The following is a 20,932-nucleotide window of genomic DNA, read 5'->3' as shown; positions in this document are numbered from 1 at the left end:
ATATATATATATATATATATATATATATGTATATATATATAATTTGTAGATTTAACATTTATAGATTGTCTAAAGCAAGTCGTCAATTCACCTTTATTTAAAGAACTTTTAACAATACAGATTTTGTCAAAGCAATTTTACAGTATTAAATATGAAAATAGTGTGTAGTAATGCAAAAGGACAACAGTAAACACTTAATTTTCAATTAAAGTCAATTCATCATTGATTCAGTGATGTCATCATCCAGCTCAGTTCAGTTCAAGTAGTATCTGTGAAATCAAGTTGACGATATCGCTGGAAATTAAATGTCTCCAACTAAGCAAGCCAGAGGCGACAGCGGCAAGGAACCAAAACTCCATGCGTGACAGAAATGAAGAAAAACCTTGGGAGAAGCCAGGCTCAGTTGGGCGGCCAGTTCTGCTCTGGCCAGATGAAACCAACAGTTTAATTCCAGGCTGCAGCAAAGTCAGATTGTGCAGAGGAGACATCTGGTTCCTGTTGTCCCGATGGCCATTTAGGTGACATGGTCTTCACTGGGGATCTGTCTCTGGGGCACATCTAGTTGACATGGTCTCCGCTGACATTCAGGGGTCAACTCTAGGTGCTGCTCCACCATAGCATAGGTCATAATTTAGATATATTTTTGAGATGGAAAAATGCAAGGCTTTCGAAGGAAAGATTGCTATCAAATAGCACATCTAGGTTCCTAACTGATGATAAAGAATTGACAGAGCATCCATCGAGTGTTAGACAGTGTTCTAGGTCATTACATGTGGAGGTTTTGTAATAGAGTTGTTTGTTAAAGAGATGTTGTTTGTTATGCTGGTTGAAAGTCTCTTCACATCCCGATAGCAATCACTAAGTTAAGTGGTCTAACAAGCAAGAATGGAAGGTGTTATTATTGTAATATTATGCGCTTTGAACTGTATTGTAGTCTTAAGGGTGAATGAGACATGAGGTAATCTGACAGTGTTGCAATGAACCCTCCACCAACGCCGTCTCTCATCGTGTCACTAGTTAGCCTATGGTCTGCCTGTGCACGTTCATGTGTCTTAGAAGAGGCGTGGCTTTGGAGAATGATTTGCAGGAAGGGTGGGATCTTGCTTTCAAAGCTAGCCTGCTATTGCTAGCCTCTCCAAAATTGCCTACCCTGCCTTTAATTTACAAGTGTCATGTTTGTGATTCATGTAAGCTATAGCTACTGACTCCTAAATCAAAACAGACTTGTGATTTCAATTACTGCTATATTTATTCAGAAACACAGGTATCTGAATGTTATTTGTGTATTTAATTACAAGTAGGCCTACACTGCCCCCTAAATAAATAAAACTCCTTACTGGACGGGCATCAGTACCCAGGGAAGGCTGCTGCTGTGCGTGCTAGTGACTGTTGACTAGTGCACACTGTACGTGTCATTCATGCATTCTCATATTAAATGTGGCAATCCAAAACAGTAAATCTAAACACCATTCAGGCAGAAGTTTGCTTCAAGAATGACCACACTGTGAGTTATTCGTCTTATCAGCAAGGGATAACGGCATATTTTTTTCATATCAGGCCAATGCAGATGTTTACATTTTATTCCTTTATCGGCCAATGATGTTTCGATAATCAGTGGCATAAGGGACCCGCCCTACCACTTTGGTGGGCCCAGTCGCAGGGCATTCTAAAAGACATTCACAAATCACATAGAATGTGTTTTTGCATTGAAAAACGCAAGACGTGGCAGTGAAATTTGGAAAAAAATCACAAAGCCACTTTTTTGGCTACTTTTACATTTCTTTTGATGCTGCGTTTTTAGAACAAAAGATGTGAGACACGAGTGCAAAGGAAGTGCAGTGGAGTAGAAAAGCATGTGAAAAACTCTTAACGTTGCTTAATGTTCTAAAACAACAACCAGGGAAAATCACCTTTATCTCACATCACATGTCATCACTACTTGAAAACGGCACCGTAATCGAAGTGGATATTTTTACACTTAATTTGGCTTATGCATTAAGCTGTAAATATAACAGAACTATTTTAATGTCTGTTGTATGTATCCACAATAGCCACATCTATGCAAGTAAGGAAATATTTAGTGTGTGACTACACAACGATTGATACATTTTAGTGTATAGTTAGTGTTTTCCAGTTTGAGTACAATGATTATAAAAGTATTTAACGGTTAACTAATGTATGAGGCAATATTGCAGACATGAATTTGTATCTGGGAATCCTCGTTTCATTCAATTGCAATGTAAATAAATAATTATAAAAAGTTAAAGATGGACATGTCACTTTGTCCTTAATTACATTAGGTTTGGATAATAACATGCCAACACACCTCATACAACTATTTTAGGAGGTTGTGTTTTCGCATGATGTGATTTGTACGAAAATATATATTTTTTGGATAAAAAAACAGTGAGGTCCACCCTAACCCCAGTCTTAAATCTAACCGTCAGTGGGCTATAAGCAAATCGTACAAATTCATATGAATTGGCAACCAATTCGCACAAATGTAAAATGTGTCTAAAAAACACCTCACTAATTTTGTACATTAAATTGGAAGATGGCACTCATAGTAATATGCCATGTAAAAGAAAAAGTTTAAACCATTGAAGTTCCATCTGAGACAGAATACTCAAGTAAGTCTTAAGTGAGACTATCACATTTCCATACATTCTGTAAAGTAGTACTGTTCATCACAGGATCCATATTACCCTGGTGGGGACAAATCCACAGGATGAAAGTGGTGTTCCTAATGCAGTGTCTCTGGCACACAGTCTGATGTCCTAAAGCTGCTAAAGTGATTGAGGAGCACAGGGAGGCTGAATATGGCTGTGGTGTATTGATATACTGATCCCTGCTGAACTTCCTGTCAGCGCACTCGTTGCTGGGTCGAGAGCAGAGGGAAGTGGGTGAGGGAAAAGCTATCAGGCTTCTAACTGCAGCGGGATTAATTAGCCGCTTAGATGGGTGGTCTTGAAAGTGTCTAGGAATCAGCATGCAGAGGGATTCTGGGACATGAAAGCTGTGAAAGCGAAATACTGGTTTGAGAATGTTTGTGCTTGTCAATTTAGATAGTTGTGGAATGTGGATGAAGTACTGATGGAAAATCATTCCCATGGAGTGCACAGACATGCTTTAAACAGTTCAAACTTGAGTATCTGGAAAGATAAAGAGCACAAACATTGAACGAGTAGAGTTCCCTAATTTAGGGCCAGTTCCAAAAGTGAGATGCAGGGCAGTGGATTAGGAAAAAAACACTTTTCTGAAAGTCAAGGACATTTTCAAGACAATGTCATTTCTACATCTCAAATGTATTGTACTGTGTTTTATAATGTATTAACAATAACATATGAAATTTTTGTTTTGCTAAAACTTAAACTAAACAAAAATTATGTTGCCTTGACAATTAGTGGAAATAAAAGAAGTTTTTATATTTTATATTTGTTTGAAATTTTTTTAGCTTTATCGTTTTTTTAGCTAACGATAATAACCCTGTTCACTGGTGATATTCATGATAGGTGATATCTATGTTTTTATTATTATTTATTGTTTGTTATAAATATCATTTTGTAAAATGGGTTTTCATATTTTAAACTTGACAGTATAGTTCTGGGATAACAGTAAAATAACACAATATATATACTTTTTTTTAAAACCATTTGAAACATAGCAAAAATAGAATACGAAGACATGTTTAACGTTTCAATGTGACCTTCATGTGACAAAAAACCCTTGTCACTGTCCAACACAATATTAGAAGGTTCCCCAATATAGGCTATTTCTGCTGCAATTATGACAAAGCTGCTTGTTTTCAAACTTTTTTTTTCTTTGTAAAATTTATATTAAATTTATTAACCTCAATACATTTTGTGATTTCAGAACTTTGAAGAACAACAGTTTACATCTTGATTTTATGTGCTTTTTAGTTTAGAGTTTGATTATTAATAATAGGCCAAAGTAGGACATGACACAGGCCAGTGGTTCTCAACCGTGTGGCGGGGGGGGGGGGGGGGGGGGGGGGGGGGGGGTAGTGACCAAACTTGAAGAAGCACCCAGTCATACATTAGCATAGTACAAATGCTTTCTTGCTCAGCATTTGAGCATATGACGGCTTTCATCACAGTGACAAGTCAACAGCCAGTGCGGCTACATGAAATGAGCAGTTAGATCTTATATTCATGCATATTTTTATATATAGTTCATTACATTTCAGTGTGCATGTTACCTAATTTTAACACAGTTCTTTGGGTAACATGCTTATGTAAACCATGTAAATGCATTCAGTGTCTATTTAAAGAAACTAGATTTTCACAAGAAAATATGAGTACTGTAGTGCTTGTCACCGTGATAGGGTGTCCTGGTTGATTCCAAGGGCATTTTGTGGTTAATAGTGTGTCCTAAATGGTTGTAATTGGGTTTCTATGTGGTTGCTAGGGTATTCTAGATGTTGCTAGGTGGTTGCTAACTAGCCCTCTGTGATATCCTGGTCTCTAGATGTGACTCAGACCCCTCTTTTAATGTAAGACAATGGGATTTCTTATAGAAAGTGTTCAGTTTAGTAACAAGCATGTTGTCAGCTCAACTTGATGATTTAAGCTGTTTTTTTATTGCCAGCAGACTTTGAACTGAGTGCCTGTTTGATCAGCAATTGCAAAAAGAGGCTTACTTTGATAGTCCACTGCCCGTTACTAAGACTAACCAAATCGGCAAAGCGGCTTAACTGGTTTGGAGGTCATTAATGTAACACAGAAGTATGCAGCAGAGATTTGAAATGATGGATTATGGTAAAAAGGCCTTTTTGAGGTTAAGATTAAGTATCCCCCCCAAAAAACCTCCGTAGGCTGAGTGTGAAAATGTAAATTACACCCTAGTTGACCACTGCAATAAAAAACTCCATACATATTTTAGATTCTGTCCTGTATTACACTTTGTACCTCCTTTAGTCATCCAGTGTGGTGTATTGCTGTATGTTCTGGCTCCAGCAGTGAAATATTGTTAAACGCAGTTTTAGTGACATATCACAGGACATTTCGCTCTTCTCATTGGTGCTCAGTAACTGCTGTTGTAAAGATCTTGACAGCCTGACTGAAAACTCTGGGGAAAAAGTCACCTTGTGTGCGCCATGAGAAGAAAGAGGTGTGATTATAGCCTAGTATTGCACAGTTTCTTGCTGATGAATTGTGTTGTGCTTTGCTTATCCCAAAGCGTGAAGATCAAGTGTTATTGTTAAGAGTTACAAGTAGGCATTTTAAAGGAATAATTCACACAAACCGTCATCATTTACTCCCCCTCGTGTTGTTTTAAACCAGTATGTTCTTCTCCGGAGCACAAAAGTGGATGTTTGATGAAGACCTTTGCTGTACAAATTTTGCGTATTAAGAAACAAATTGTGTTTAATTGTCTTCTGAATGGTGTACACTTACACTTTTTGCAAAACTCCCAAAACTTAACTCTACATTAAATTCACTGTAGTTTTCAGTTGAATAGTAGCAGTAAACACAACCACTTGTATTCCTTTTCACACAAATTATGATTACAGGGACAGATTATTGATTAATAAAGACTTGTATGTTATGACCTCATAACACTAGTAAACGATAGTGCATGGTTAATGAACTAATACACTTTGACGTTTGCATCACATATGTGACTAGTATGACTTTCCAGATGTACTGTAGCAAACTTGCTCATCTGGTACAGCACTGCACTTGCAATGTAGATGTCCAGTGAGACACAAGTCATATAAGCAAGCTACTGTAAAATGACACAGTTGTGTTTATATCTCACATTTGCTTTGACTAATACACTTTGACGTTTGCATCACATATGTGACTAGTATGACTTTCCAGATGTTCTGTAGTAAACTGTGAAAAGTAAAAAGTGACAATACACGACTTGAGGGAAGTCGTGACCTAATGGTTAGAGAGTCAGACTTGTAACCCAAAGGTTGCGGGGTTTGAGTCTCGTACCGGCAGGGATTGTAGGTGGGGGAGTGAATGTACAGCGCTCTCTCCCACCTTCAATACCACGGCTGAGGTGCCCTTGAGCAAGGCACCTCAACTGCTCCCCGGGCACTGCAGCAAAAAATGGCTGCTGTGTGTGTGTGTGTGTGTGTGTGTGTGTGTGTGTGTGTGTGTGTGTACACGTACACGTACGTAGGATGGGATAAATGCAGAGCACTAATTCCGAGTATGGGTCACCATACTTGGCCACATGTCACTTCACTTTTGTTAATGCTTTTGGTTAGGTTTAGTGTAGATGGCACGTTATTTTCAAATGCAATAGAATATTAACTTTTTTGCACCACTGGCACTGATTGATTATTTTATTTCCGAACTGCCACGTTGCATATAACTACCAACATAAGTAGACACTGCCAGATTTACGCTAATCTGTTTTTAAATAATCTGAATGTAATATCATTTTCCAGAAATTTTGCCACAGACACGTTTTTCCAATAAGCCTGACACACCATATCTGAAAATTTGCATATTCAAATAATTTTATTAAGATGTGAAGAGGGAAATATTTTCAATGGATAACTTAAAATTACTCAATCACAGAGTTGTCTGAGCAATTCAATCTGATTTGACAATACATTGCCCAGTCCAGTTCAACAAAAAAAAAAAAAAAGGTTCTTGTTATTCACTGAAAATCTTGATGTCTGCAGCTATAATCTCTTTAGCCTGTTCATGAGAGAAGAATTTGTAAAGATTTTTTTTCAGTTAATAAGTTTGAATTGTTCAGAATCAACTGTTGAATTGAACCAGATCAACTGATTTAACAATGATCTGTAAATTCAAAGCTCATGTGTTTATTTACAGTCAGGTCCATATATATTTGGACACAGGCACAATTTTTATGATTTTAGCTGCTGACCTGGGCTTCATCAAAATTGGAGGAAAGGTTAAGGAATTACAGTTCTTTAATATGTACCTCTCCCCTTTTTCAAGGGACCATATGTAATTGGACAGTTGACTCAAAAGCTGTTTTATGCACAGGTGTGGGATATTCTTTCATTATTTCTACATCAATTAAGCAGGTAAAAGGTCTGGATTTGATTCTAAGAGTGCCATTTGCATTTGGAAGCTGTTGCTGTGAACCCACATTGTGCAGTCAAAGGATCTCTCCATACAAGTGAAACAGACAATTGTTAGGCTTCAAAAACAAAACAAATCCATCAGAGAGATAGCAGGAAAATTAGGAGTGGCCAAATCAACCGTTTGGTACATTCTTTGGATGGCTGAAATTAAGATCAACCTTTACCACAATGATGGGAAGAAAAAAGTATGAAGAAGGCTTGGAATAGCTCATGATCCAAAGCATACAACATTATCTGTGAAACATGGTAGAGTAGTGTGATGGCATGAGCATGCATGTCTTCCAGTGGCACTGGTTACTGGTGTTTAGTGATGATGTGACAGAAGCAGCCGGATTAATTCTGAAGTGTATAGGGATATACTTTCAGCAAAGTTGATTGGGCGGCGCTTCATAGTACAAATGGACGATGACCCAAAACATACATCAAAAGCAACTCAGGAGTTTTTGAGGGTAAAAAAGTGGAATATTCTGCCATGGCCAAGACAATCTTCTGATTTCAACCCGATTGAGCACGTATTTCACTTGCTGAAGACAAAGCTAAAGGCAGAAAGACCCACAAACAAACAACTGATGTCAGCTGCAGTAAAGGCCTGGCAAAGCATCACAAAGGAGGAAACCCAGTCTCTGGTAATGTCCATGAGTTCCAGACTTAAGGCAGTCATTACCTGCAAAGGATTCTCAACAAAATATTAAAAATGAAAAAAAAAAAAAACATTTTATTTATGATTATATTAATTTGTCCAATCACATTTCAGCCCCTGAAAATGGGGGGACTGTGTATAAAAATGTTGTAATTCCTAAGCATTTTATGTTATATTATTGTTCAACCCCTTGGATTAAAGCTTAAAGTCTGTACTTCAATTTCATCTTGATTGTTTTATTTTTAATTCCGTTCTGGTGGCATACAGAGCTGAAATTATGAAAATTTTGTCAGTGTCCAAATATATATGGACCTGACTGTATGTCTTCACACTATGTAGTCGATTCGCCGAGCTACAACTTGACTGCTCACACTATACAATGGGCCTCATTTACGAAACAAACGTACGACAGAAAATTGGGCATACGGTAATTTCAACGCAAAACTTGGAATTTATTAATATGGACGTGAGCGGTGGCTACGATCAAATCTCACGTCTGGTCTCAGCTCATGTACGCAAGTTTTTGAGTTACCTCAACTTGCGCGCAGCATAGTAAATACGGTGGAGAATTGTAGAATGACAGCATTTTGTTCATTTTTATTTTCCTGATCATCAAACGAAGCTCATTAGTCGATCGTTAACCAGAAAGATTAGAATGTCTTTTTTTTTGTACAGGACTTTAGGTTTATATGTGCAAATAGCAGCATAAACAAGACCATGAGGATTCAATCGTCGCATCATGCACCTCCAGCGCTTTTGTGAAAGGAGGAAAAACAGAAGTCTATAAAAGGAATAAAAAAATAGGATTGCCTGACATTTCAGCCATTCATCATCAAACTAAAATGCGGTCAACCGAACATACACAGTAAAATCCCAAGTGTTAAATTAACACTGCTCTGAGCATATATGGTCCCACTCTAAAAGAGTGTTAAAGTAACACTGAAGCAGTGTTAAAGTTAATGAGATAATTATGTGATTAATTAAGTGCTGATTGAGAATTAGTGATGAACAGCTGCTGTTAACAAGCAGAATCACTGAAGAAAAGAGAAACAAGAATTACAACTGACTTCAGCCACAGACTAAAAGAAAATCAACTGAAATAAAAGAAGACATTAAATCTCTCAAGATCTCAGCAGAAGATAATTAATCATCTCCACAAACAGCATCACCAGCTTTACACATTACTCACCAGTTTGAATTTTTGTTTGTCATGCGTCTTAAAATTTCTTTAGAATTAACAGCGATTTAGATGTTAATGTTTATTGAAAAGTTGAAGTCACCGTTGTGGCGATAAGCATTTGCTTTAGTTGGGCTCTTGACCCTTGACTATTTAACATAACTTTTTCTCTGGTTGCTGTAACTATTTATGAAACACATTTATAATCCAAGAGAAAAAGTGTTCAGAATTTACTGGCTATTTTTTTGGTAATGACATTGTTGTCATGTAGTAGCCAGGTTCACTGATGTCATCAGTGGTAGTGTGTAATATAGTTTAAGTCAATAACTATTCAATGAAATAATAGGAAGAGCTTTAAAAAACATTTTGCACACCAGTCTAGCAAATCTCTACGGTTTAGACACGCAGACATCAAGAATCAGCATATGAATCTCAACAATGGTGATGATAGTCAGACAGATTCATGTTGCATTGCGTTCTGGGTGCACCAATCATAACTCATCCATGGCTCCCAGCATACATTGCAACATGAATAAATTATGCAGCTGCATTGTCTTAGGATTTTCTTTGATTTTTACCATTTGCTTTTTTGTTATTTTTTTGTTGTGACTTTTTACTGTCTTGTTTTGTGACGTTCAAAAAAATCACATAAAAATTATCAGAATATTTTGTCACCATTGCTGAGATTTACATGCTGGGTCTTCATGTCTATGAGTGCCAGAATTGAAACTTCTTTATAAACCATATCTATAAAAATCATTTATGAAGGTTTATCTCACATTGTTCTCATATAACTGCAACAATATAGAAATCATAAAAGTAATACCGTTTTAGATAAACTGCAATCAGAGACTCATACACATGACATGATTTCCCATAAGCTCCTTGCCATTACATATGGTTAATACACACATTTGTATTATACAATTGCCAGCCAAAAATAAACTTAAACTTAAAAAGTCAAGGGTCAAGAGGCAACTAAAGCAACCACTATTCACAAAAACGGTTAGTTGAAGAAAAAAAACATCTAAACATTAATTCTCAATAAAGAACTTCTGTTTTAGATAGTATAACTGGTTAGTAATGCATGAAGCTGGTGATGCTGTTTGTAGAGTTGTTCAATCATCTTCTGCTGAGATCTTGAGAGATTTAATGTCTTTTATTTCAGTTGATTTTATCTAAGTCTGGCTGAAGTCAGTTGTAATTCTTGTTTCTCTTTTCTTCAGTGATTCTGCTTGTTAACAGCAGCTGTTCATCACTAATGCTCAATCAGCACTTAATTAATCACATAATTATCTCATTAACTTTAACACTGCTTCAGTGTTACTTTAACACTCTTTTAGAGTGGGACCATATATGCTCCGAGCAGTGTTAATTTAACACTCAGGATTTGACTGTGTAAAAGTTACACTGTTTATTTTAAAAGGTCTGCTGTAAAATCAGTGTGCAGTGTCCAAACAAACATTTTTGCGCATGTGATGGCTTTTACACGGATATTAGAACATTAGTGAAGTATAAAGCCATGTTTAGGCTACATAATGAATAATAGTTATGCAAACAAATATGGCAAAAATGGAAACATTTGGATTCTTGTGATATGAGACAGGCTCATGAGCTTAATGCCGTTTCAGTTTTGCTTGACATTTGTATGCCATTTATAATGAATGCCACTATAGCCTAATTTGTTTTATTTTATAGTTGAATATATAATTTTATAACTACGTATTTTTCATTCTTGTTCTGTTCTGAATACCGTTAAATTTAAAATATTTGTTGTAGAGTGAGGGGAACTAAATAGGCTGTTAATATATTTATATTTTAATATACATCTAAAGTACATAAATTAATGTAGCCTAATTGTTTGCAATTACAAAGTTAATGGGTGTTTTTGGAGCAAGATAAATTTCTCTTTCACGAAATTACGTCCTCTTTTTGGCCGGGTTTCGTTTCTCCGTGTCGTAAACTCTAGGGGCAAAGTTAATGGGTGTTTTTGGAGCAAGATAAATTTCTCTTTCACGAAATAACGTCCTCTTTTCGGCCGGGTTTCGTTTCTCCGTGTCGTAAACTCTAGGGGCAAGGCTTCTAAACTAGGTTGTTTTTGATATTGCGATATTCAAATGACGATTGTTTTCTGCCGCCACATTTATCAACGTGCGATCATTCCTATGATGAGATTGGCGGCATACGAATGTTCCATGAATCACACGTGAACTCTGTTGTAAGCAGCGGTGTGAAGTAACGAATTACAAATACTCACGTTACAGTAATTAAGTAGTTTTTATCAGTAATTGTACTTTGAGTAGTTTAAAAATTGTGTACTTTTACTTGAGTACATTTTAAGTGATGTACTTTTACTCTGCTATTTTCCTCCGTTTGTGGTCGTTACATGCTTATTTAAATGTAATTTTTATCCATCAACGTGATTGGATAGATTGTAATAGGTCTCGTGACTTTCGTCAAATCAAATTGTGCATAGAAAACGTCTCAGGTTACTTATGTAACCATGGTTCCCTGAGTAGGGAACGAGACACTGCGTCCTCTAGGGGTCGCTATGGGGAACACCTCGTCGTGACCCGTGTCTGAAGCGTACACTGAAAAAACACCAACTCGTTGGCCGGCGACAGCCATGACGTCACTACCGGTGCGACTATAGTATAAATAGGCGCCGGGAGCTACACATCATTCACTTCTTTGTCTGAAGCTTGCGTCCGCAGCATGGTAAGAAACCTAGAGGACGCAGTGTCTCGTTCCCTACTCAGGGAACCATGGTTACATAAGTAACCTGAGACGTTCCCTTTCATGGGAACTAACGTTCATCGAGATATTCCGCGATGTCATTTTTCCACCCGCTTCACGGCAAGTAAAGCCTCACCGTGGCGCAATCCATAATTTCCAAAAGCTCATCATACGCAGGGCAGGAGAATTGGGAAGGCTCAGCCTCTGCTTCTTTGCTCTCCTCAGCTATTTCCTGCTTTTGCTGGGCTGATCCCAGCAGAGCAATAGCCCCTGAATCAGATAATATTAATGAAATAACATCATCCTCCAGCGGCTCACTCTCGTGCACAGCCGACGATCACGAAAGGGAAACCCCCCTTCAAACTCATCGGCCAGATCCACCTGTGATCCCCACGAGCTCATTCCCTTCCATGCCTCAGCAGCGGTGGGTCCTGGATCGCGGGAAGCAGATGGCTGCCCCTCTTTCCTCGAAAAGAGAGACAAACGAGAGCGGAGGTTTATTTATTTATTTATTTTTTCTCTGAAAAACGCTCGCAGTGCGTGAAAAGGGAACTTAAACCACCAACTGTTTATCATGGCTGCTGGAAGCGCATTCTTCAAGCATCAATTCAGTCGCATCTTCCTCTAACTTAATATGCTAAGGTAAATTTCGGATTTCTGCTTACTAAATGATTTGTATATAGGCTATGCTTGCCTATCTACACAGCCTGAAATTTGGTGTGAGGTTGCGGGTATTGCGTACAGTGTTAACTCACAAGTGCCACGTTCGTTAAATTCCCACTCACTATATTTTTTCAGTACTCTTTCCACCACTGGTCGGAAGTTGATTTGTGCGCACGGATCTGTGGTCGTTTCTATGTTAGACTGATAAATGAGGCCCAGTATGTGTGAAATAAACACGTGGGACCCTTACGAGGGGTGACCAAAATTTAACACCTTGTGACCCCCTCACTGACACTGCCTGACGAATAATGCACGACAAAATTAAATAAATAAAATGAGTCAGAAATCATCTTTAAAAATTAACGAAAATTTCACAGTGTATGCCTAACTTTACCTGCAGTTAGCATGCTTTTCAGGTCATATCCCATACTGCATGTGAATGTTTTCAGTTCTGAATTTTCTTTTCTCTGCTGGCTGCTACAAAGTTTCCCATTATTAATGGAAGCCAGAGAAGCATGGGGTCATGGGAACTGGGCGAAATCCTCTGAGGAAGGATTACGTCTTTGAGATACTGCTCTCAGCATTTAGAGCAAAGGAATAATTAAGTGTTTACTAAAAGATTGGTGCAATAGAGAGACATTGGCTTGCTTTCTTCATGATGCAGATGTCAATCGGAATCGTAGAGGACACTCACATTCCTTTAAAAAATCCTCAAGCATTGTGAAGCACCCCATTGGCTTAATAGCTCAGTCACTCGCACTTTGTACGAGTTCACATGGACTTATTTGGTGTCTGAGCTGTACTGCAGCAAGGATTTTAGTGACAATTTAGTAAAGCAGACAGACAGACATGAGAAGACAGAGGAAAAAGTGGAGTATTTCGCAAGCACTAATGCATTCCTTAGCCCTTCTTTTTATGTCTTCATGCATCCTCCTCTGAATCTTCTTTGGACATGTCTGAAATAAGGCTTAAGGAGATAGACGCTCAGTGTGCAGTCATAAAAATGGCTTTATATGTAGGAGGGATTGTGGTATTAGTTTGAATGATTTTACCATTCCTCTTCCTACCAGCTGCACCTCAATGGCTCCCCTCATCTGGTCTGTTAAATCGGAGTTGTGAGCTTCTGATATCAATCTTAAAGTCATTTACTGCGAGACTGCAGTTTATCATCATCCCACACGCCGTATTAACTCTCACATTTCTCCAAGAAAATCAGAATACAGCTTAATTTAAAGGAACAGTTCATCCAAAAATGGAAGTTGTCATTTTTTACTCACTCTCATGTGCACTGATGGGACATGAGAAACGATAGAGAAATTATGAAGTATGGGTTCAGGAGCTTTCAAGCTATAAAAATTATGCATCATAAAAGTGGTCCATGGTCCATATACATGTATGGTTCATGTGCTATATCCCATGTCTTCTGAAGTCATGTATATATTTTATATATAAATGGCAAAGACAGAAATTCGTATTTATTAGAGAAGAAAAGCCATTAAATGATCAAAAATTAAATTAAATTATTAAATAAAATAAAAATTACATTAAAAATTTAATTAAAAATGTTCATTTTTTAGTAAACTATACCTTTAAATTAGATTTAATGTTTTTTAATTTGCTGTGAAAACATTCTCAGATAATTAACAGGGCTTGATTTTCTAAGGGTTTGATTCAATCAATTCGGCTATTGACTAAAAATCTCACTGACAGTGGACAACAGATCAATAGGGATGAAGTGGGGATTGCTGAAGTGAGATGTATGGGTTTCAGGAATGACATAGTAGCCATGTGGACAAATTGAGTTTCTGCCAAAGAACTGCAGAGGTCTCTTTCAAGGGAAGTAGCATTGACATCTGCTTGTACTGCTGAAACGATTACCAATCCGGCAATACTGTAAGACATCACTGGTTTTTATGGGGATTTAATTTGGATAAATCTGCCTTGGCTTGCAAACAAGACAGTAATGACTCAAATGCCTGAACAAATGCAAAGCTGAACCAAAGGATGAAGTGCAGAGGAAACAACTTAACATTTTGGTTGAATAAGACAATTACTGCTTGTTCAACAGCCTTGCTCTCAGTTCTTTGACTTTTGGAGTTTCTTCAGCTGTATCTATATCAATTTTGTACATAGTTGTCTGCAAACATGTGTACAGGCTGGACAGAGCATTATGATCATTCACACTGAAAACAAAATTGGACTTGCTCAGTCAAAAGTACCCAAGGATGTACATGACTGACAAGGCAAACCTTTTCTGTCCAAGACAATGTAAAATGTGGAAACCTGTGCTTTTGAAGACCCTGAAGCAAGAAGATATGGTTGAGGGTTTCCATTAGTGGTCAGGAGATGATCATCAAGACTTTGGCATGACTGAAACACAACACAAATGTCCCTTTATAAACAATTTGTTTAAACATAGGCATTACGTACAATATTTGGAATAGGATAGAGCTGTCTTAACAAACCTTATGAAATTTCACCAGATGATATGTTGCCTCTCCAACACTGATCTTCTTGGGCTGCTTTCTTCCAGCTGATTGTGGAGTAAGAAGATCCAGCAGGACAAGTAGAGAAGCCATGTCACTGTCCCATTCTGGAGTCAGAAAATAACAGTAGTTATTTCAAACTAGTCTGTTTATGGCATCTCTAAGTTACCCCTGTGTATTGTGCATCATAATATCTTAAAATTACGAACTATTAGTGGGGTAGTTATTATAGTTGTGCACGCCCAAAGCCAAGGGAACTGTTACTCTTACTATGTTCTTACACGCATCATGTTTTTTTTAATGTAAATAGTTATGAACAGCATTCCCAAAGCATGAATTTACTGATGAGCTTTATTAATTGACAATTTTAAGAAATAACTGTATTAAGTGTTTTTCGCAGAATTTTTGGGAAAAATGCTTTTGGGAAATAATTAATAAAAACTTTTTAAATAGAAGATTGATTGACTCAAGTAACAACATTACTATTTTGATGATGACCGTACCTGGATCATCATTCAGTACAGCTTTCATGTAAAACATAAGGCTATCTGACAGACATAAGGCTGCATTACTGGATAAAAGAAACTACCTCGTCGGCATTAGTTTATGGAAGCTGAATATGATGTTTCTTGAGCTGAGTCACTACTTTAATTTGATGGCAAAACACTCATTTTCAGGAACACGGAGAATGGAAAAACGGTTAACTAATGTTGGCTGCTTCACATCGAAAAAAAAAAAGCCCGCACAAAACATGCTCGGAAAAACGGAGAAAATATGAGTTACGTTCAGCACCAAGTTCGCCACGATCATTGACGTTAGTACACAGTATAACGTAACAGCTACGACAAAACGTGTTTCTGTCAGAAAATATCGAACATTTTGAAAGTTTTTTTTATATGTAAATACGCTTTTACCTACCTCACGATGAAGTACAAGTCCTTTGTGCTGCAGAACCAGGGTCGTGTCGTGGCGCACTTCTCAACATTTAACTCCAGATGTGGTGTTAAAACACGCTCCTCAACACCAATTAATGAACTCCAAAATAAAACACAGCCAGGGAGTATCCCATAACACATGCAGAGTTAAAAAATAAACTCCAGAAATCTAACTCTTTCATTCTTTTTTGCCTAACTCCTGATTTTTCAACTCCAGAAATTTGCTGTGTGTGATTACCTACGGCACTCTTCCTTGTGTCATTATATATATAATTCTTTTATTTTTTGCAGCTTGGTCAGCTTAAGAGACTTCTTTTTTTTCTTTTTTTTTTTTACAATAAAAATCTTACTGACCCCATACTTTTAAATGGTAGTGTAAACAAACAACAACAACAAAACTTTCCTAATATAATAATGTTGAAAGATTAATTAATTAAAATAATGAAATTCTGGCAAACAAATACAGTTATTTTATATGGTAATAAATATATTTTTAACAAAATTGCTTAGCTGTTTATTAATACTTTTGTCCCCAAATCAAAGTTATTTGGTGCAACCAGCATACAATAACATAACATAGAAATACTAATGTATGTATGTTGTGGTGTGAAAGCACTTTAAATTAAGTTGTCAATTTTATTAAGAAACACAATACAGATTATTTTAAAGCATCTTTACAGAAAAAAAAAAATATTGCAGCGTAATGTCTTAAATTGCTAAAGTCCTCATAATTACATTTTAATTTTTGGTTAATCTACTTCTTTAAATAATCTAGTACTGTTCATTAGCATGCCTTGACCTCTGTCTTCATTGGGTCAGTGTCTGCTGAGATTAATGCAATATGACCCGACCTTGTTCTCATGGGCTGACAGCCATCTCTTTCCCTTTCATACAGATTTTCTCTTTTATATGTGAACTAATGAAGATGACACAAATGAAAAACAATGGCTTATTTATAGTGATTTGAACTTTGACTTGCCTCAAATCTCCCTCTAATGCCCTAAAGCCAGAGCCACATTCCCAGACTGCTTCACACAGTGATATAATCGGAATTAAAACACATCTGATCCACTCAAATTCAGCTGTCTAATGGTATAAGAGTTTTAGCTATCCAGTCTTCAATGCGTAATTGCTACAGCCTCCACTTACTGCACTCCAGATACAAACTTTCCCACCGAAGTAGCCCACCCCCATCCCCTCCCACTCCAAGCTGCTGGTGTACATCCTTTCAATGACCCTAAAAGAATACATAGCACTCCCTCACAGGATTATGGGAAAGCTTTCTGCAATGATAAATTCACTGTAGTAAAAAGCTGCTGCAAAAATTCTGCTCTGATCCTGTTTGGGCTGTAAAAGGAGATGAAATTATACAGAAATAGCAAGGGAATATCAAAGCACGTCGCAATAACAAAATTCATATCACAAACCTGACAAAGAGGATGGGCTACTCTGGAAAAATATGATTCTAATAGTCTAAAGATATTCACATTTTACAAGACTGTTGTGTAATGTTTTAAGAGACCTTAGCCATAAAGAAGGCATAATGGTATATTGAGACTGTAAAATTTAAGATAATGCAGTTTGCATGTATGAGCAGAATCTAACATGAGGTAAAACTATATAGACATATAAAAAAACAAAAAAATAAATTAAAAAAACCGCAAATTACTAAAACTTTTAGTAAAAAAAATGAAATAAATTAATTAAATCCTTTATATAAAATAATTTAACTATAGATTGATTTTATTCATATTTATAATTTATTAATAGTTATATTAATTATATAAAATGTACATTTTTATAATATATATTTTCATATGTTAATATTAATATATATTTAATATGTTAATTAATATCAATATTTCTGAGAAAAGCTCTAAAATTAAGAACATTTAAAGACATTACATTTTGTGGCTGAAGAAAGCATTGAATACAAACAATGTCTTTAGAAGTCAGTATATTGTTTATTTTATTTTCATTTCATTAATTAATTTAATTCATTAAATGTTTTACATTTCTTGACAAATTTATGTATTGGTCATGGGGCATAGTAACATCATTTATAATGGATTGTTGTCTTTAATAAAAATAAACATTGTAACATTATTAATATTATTTGTAATATTTATATAAATACTATGCCTTATTTTGTAAAACTAGTGTCAAATTTACATTGAAAAGATGACACAGAAGTGCTTCTGAAGTGGCATTAGGTGTCTACATACTGTTTAATGCTGCTCAGAGATGGCATAAATGCATTTACACAGCATTTACAACTGTATACTTTGATACTTAGGGGCGAGGTGGGTCTGAGCAGGCATAATTCAGTCTTTGATGGCTTTGATGAGGCATTGCATCTTTACACTGAATTTTGAGCCCTTACTTTGGCTTCTGTTGGTTTTTCCTCATCCATCTTCATCCGTCTCTCTTTCTGTCAGTTGTTCCTTGTACATCCTCTTGTATTCTCTTCTCGTCCCTGTGCTCCCGTTTGCCCATTCTTTTCTCCTTCTATCAGTCTTTGTCCCTGTGAAAGTGTCCGAGGGAGAGGTAGGTCCCATCCTGACAGTTCATTCACCTCAAAAGCCACCACGCTGCCTTCAACCCTCGGTGGGCCATTTTTCACTGTGCTCCTCATTCTTTTAAAGCCTCTGAGAGCAGCTCTTTAAAACCAGCTCTGACGTGACCTATTCACAGCTCCCATTCTCCTCGCTCCCTAAAACTCAACTGGGCTTATTTCTTTTTGCCCTGCCCTTTCCTTTCTGCCCCTTTGAATGGTAAACGGAATGGTATTGTGTGGGCCAGAGAGTAGCGATGCAGAATTCCTGAGGCACTATTGAAGAGGACCAGAAAAGGATGACAAAAGGTACAAGTGATCCCGAGACATGCAGAGAGATGAAAGAAGAAAGCCTTGTTCTCACTCCAAAGAGCATTTCAGTAGAGAATGTAAAACTCTGATGGCTGGATTAAGAACTCACCTTTCAACCGTTATTACTTGGATAAACAGACCAACTTTTCATAAAGCAGCATGCTTGTGCTGCACAGCATTAAGGCAAATATTCAGTTATGTTGGCATCTCAGCGACATTTAGAAATGACGTTCAGGTTTAGTTTTATAAACACTGCAAATATTGCCTATGGAAATATCCAACTAAAACTTGAGAGTCCATGAACAAAATGTAATCCAGAAAACCACCACCTAGTCAGGAAATTTGCAACTCACAAGTGATAATGATTTTGTGTGAAAGTTGAAAATGATTTGTGACAATTTAAATGTATGAACTCATAAAATATCATAAATATAAAAGCAATCAAGTTTTTCTCACACGGCATTTGACTGCTTTTCTTTGCTTTCTACTGTACATATTTGAATATTTTTTAGGGGTAGTATTAATATTAATAATGATAATAGGAATAATAATAATAATAATAATTGAAAATCACTTCAAAATTTTTCCTACTAAAAACATCTTCACTAAAATAATGTGTTTGAGTTTGTTTGTTTTGAAGTTCGTGTTAATAGTCTTATCTTGTTTATTGTTTCCTGTTTCTCATGTTCCTGTTTCCATGTTCTCGCTCATAATTTTATATATAGTCCAGGTGATATGTGAAAGCAATGTTCACTTTTTCATAAAAGCATTAAACTTGGTACACTTGTATAGTTTACAGCCCTAAACATTTTCAGAAATGGAGCCATTGCAAAAACCCCTCGTGGTTGCCATGGCGACCATTTGACTTTCCGCCATAACCAAATTATGTATTTTGTGTCATATCTCCTAAACCAAACATGATAACACAGAAAAGGTGATGTCTACCCCTATGTGTTGATGGTCAATAATTACAATGATACATATACAAAAACAAACCGTTCAGGTGAAGAGTTAATGGTGAAATCAGCAATGTGAAAAGGAAATAACAGTATCTGAGCATCACAGGATCACAGCATTCACAAAAGTCCATATTATGGCTATTGTTTTTTTCTTTGATACTTAGATAATATTTTCTTCAATAATACATTAAAATATTGTTTTCAAGAATATATCATATATTTCACAGATATAAAAAAAATCATCTCAGATAAGTGTATTTCCTTACCTCTCAGGCAGAGTCGGGTAGGCAGTAATGTGTTTCCAATACATTCTTGTTCTCTCTCAACAATGCTCTAACATCACACACAGACGGCAACTCAATCAGGTGAACACTTAATGGTTAATTTAGTGACTTTATGAGAAGGATTACAATGAAATCTCAGAAGATGCAGAATGAAATTTCAAACATATTTCATGTCAACTTAATTTACAATCACTCTCTGGGGCCAGAGTTGTTTATTATGTTGTCCACAATGGGGAAGCCAGAGTCCTGCATGCAGGCATACTTTAGGTATATTATAATAAGGTGATATTACTATATTCAGGGTTTGAAATTAACTTTTTCACTCACCAGCCAATTTGGCTACTACATTTTTAATTTACCGGCCATTCATAATTTCTACTAGCCAAAAAAATTAAATAATAATAAAAAAAGTCCGGAGGTAAGCCAACAGCTTGAGGCTGTCCACACTGGATGCGACAAAGTGACCATTGCAAATAATTTGTACTTTGTCAAACAGTAGGCCTACGTCATAAATAGAACGAGGCATCAGTTTACTGTCGGGGATTTGTCGTGCTGTGCTGCGCCACATCCAGTGTAGGCCGCATCACCGATTATAATGGGTTCTATAGTATTTTGTCACATCTGGTGTAGACACGGTGCAAGTCTTCAGGCGTTTTTTTATTTTTCGTTATTGCTTCAATGCAAAGAAAACCAGTGCGCCCGCCATGCCATTATTTGTTGCGTAGTGACGCGTACAGGGCTGGACTGGGCTTAAAATTCGGCCCTGGACAAATCCAGCCTATCCGGCCCTCAAGGTCCCCTGTGAATGTTTTTCTGTGTTATAGGGCCTTCAATTGGAGTAAGTAAATAAATAAATAAATAAATAAATGAGGACAAAAACAAATAATGATATATTTCTGAATTCATAGCAAATGCAACAAACTAATAGCCTACTGTATTTTGTCACATAGAAATGCACTTGACAGTTTAAGCATTGATTTTGTGCTAGAACATAGGAAATTTACTGCTAATAAATGCTGTCATCCTTTCCTCACGCTCATGTCTTTCCAAACCTGTATGACTTACTTTCTTCTGTAAAACACAAAAGATA

At 36.6% G+C, this 20,932-nt stretch overlaps 1 protein-coding gene and 1 long non-coding RNA gene across 3 annotated transcripts in view; one reads left to right on the top strand and one right to left on the bottom strand.

Moving 5' to 3' along the window:
• The window catches only part of LOC107593461 (lipoma HMGIC fusion partner homolog), a 138,559-nt gene that overhangs the window by 73,872 nt on the left and 43,755 nt on the right, over window positions 1–20,932 (top strand). The gene's annotated exons all lie outside the window — the stretch shown is intronic.
• LOC107593462 (uncharacterized) lies at window positions 14,293–15,328 on the bottom strand. Its single transcript, XR_001610091.1, has 3 exons — window positions 15,302–15,328; window positions 14,778–14,905; window positions 14,293–14,682 (listed from the first exon to the last, which is right to left on the bottom strand). It is a non-coding gene; the product is annotated as an uncharacterized lncRNA (long non-coding RNA).

The sequence above is a fragment of the Sinocyclocheilus grahami genome, unplaced genomic scaffold, assembly GCF_001515645.1.
Source record: "Sinocyclocheilus grahami isolate Dianchi unplaced genomic scaffold, SAMN03320097.WGS_v1.1 scaffold171.1, whole genome shotgun sequence".
In the NCBI taxonomy this organism is placed as follows: Eukaryota; Metazoa; Chordata; class Actinopteri; order Cypriniformes; family Cyprinidae; genus Sinocyclocheilus; species Sinocyclocheilus grahami.
Note: the sequence above shows the minus strand (reverse complement) of the source record. Positions and strands in the feature narration are given on the sequence as shown.